This window comes from Gavialis gangeticus, unplaced genomic scaffold, assembly GCF_001723915.1.
Source record: "Gavialis gangeticus isolate Ggan-Ray unplaced genomic scaffold, GavGan_comp1, whole genome shotgun sequence".
Taxonomy (NCBI): domain Eukaryota; kingdom Metazoa; phylum Chordata; order Crocodylia; family Gavialidae; genus Gavialis; species Gavialis gangeticus.
In genome coordinates, this window is record NW_017729030.1 from 11,499,381 (window position 1) to 11,500,878 (window position 1,498).

Consider the following 1,498-nt stretch of genomic DNA (forward strand, 5'->3'; position numbering starts at 1 on the left):
GGGTCTGTCATGGTGCAGTGTAGATCTGGCTTTGAAAGGCATGGCTGAAATCAGAAGCAGCAGTTGTTGAAATACAAGGTTTACATCCAGCAAAAATTAAGGGAACGGAGGGACCTTTCCTGTCATTTTCTGCTGCTGCTGTGTCAAGTCCACTGCGAGCCAATCTTCTGCAACGCTGAAGATGCACTTAAAACATACAGGATATTTTTATTGGAGTGATTTGGCATTTCTATTTCAACAGCTCATGGAACCAGAGGTAGTGAATATGTGAATCAAACCATCCCTTTCACTTAATAGGAGAAAAATAGTAAAGAATTAAAGGCAAGCAGCTCTAATTTTTCCCTCGCTGCTGTGGCACTGAAGGAAGACTCGGCTCCAATGACACTTAAATTTACCATGATGATTCATGAATTCCAGCAGGGGGTAGGTCCTGTGGCTACTGAGGAAACAAACACAGGGCCCTGCTACACATCCAGATTGAAGCCAGATAGATAGAAACCAGCTGCCAAGTAGTCTCACATTTCTGAGCACTCACTTCATAGCTTGCTGGGTTTTTGGTTGTCGCTGTGTTGATCTAAGTACATAGGTAGGCAAGGTTCTTTGGGTAGATGTGATGTCTTTTCTTAGACCAACTAAATCAACTTCCAAATACTTGAAAACTGCTATCATGTCCCCTTTGCCCCATCACCTTTTCTGCAGATTAAACATGCTTCGTTTCTTCAATCTTTCCTGAAACGGCTTGTTTTATCACCCCTTTTACAGGCAGTTCTTTGGGTAGATGCGAGATCTTTTATTAGACCAACCGCATAGCTGGAAAAAAGTTATTGGGAAGCTTTCAGGTGCGCTCGCCCTTGTTCAGGCACCGGGAGTCATAGCTTGGATCTTATGGCTGGAGAGTTGCTTTCATCTCATGACGGCATGCCTGGGGCTGGTTTGCACCAACAGGGCGATTCACCAGCCAAACGTGGCACATATGTGATGTGGAGCAGGGTGGCACGGTGCTTTGCCACCTTTCTGAGATACAAGGCACCCCTTGGATGCCCTTGGTTGTTGCACTTTTTTGTGGCATTTGAATCACACTTTGACTCCTGGGTCTGCAAAAAGTAATTGGGGCTGGCCAAATACAATCGAAGTCCCCCCTCCCCCAGTTTATGATTTTTAAATCTTATAGGGAGGCTTTCGTCTCTTCCTCGGAGGCTTCCTCGGCCTACAGGAAAACACCGGCGGGTGTTTGAGGTGCTGAAACCCCGGAGACAGACCCCAAGGGCGGGGTCCTGCTGGAAACCCCCTCTCTGCGGGCACCCTTGAGAGGAGCAAGGCGCGCCCCACGGGCTGGGCCGAACACCACGGGGCGGGGGGTGGGATTAGAGCCGGTTCGTTAGCGGCGGCTGAGGGGCTCCACAGGGCCGGGCGAGACGGCCCTGTCCGCACAGAGGTCCCGCTGAGGGGAGAGGTGGGCCCGGCCTCCTCCCGCCAAGAGGCGGCGGGAGCCCCGCCC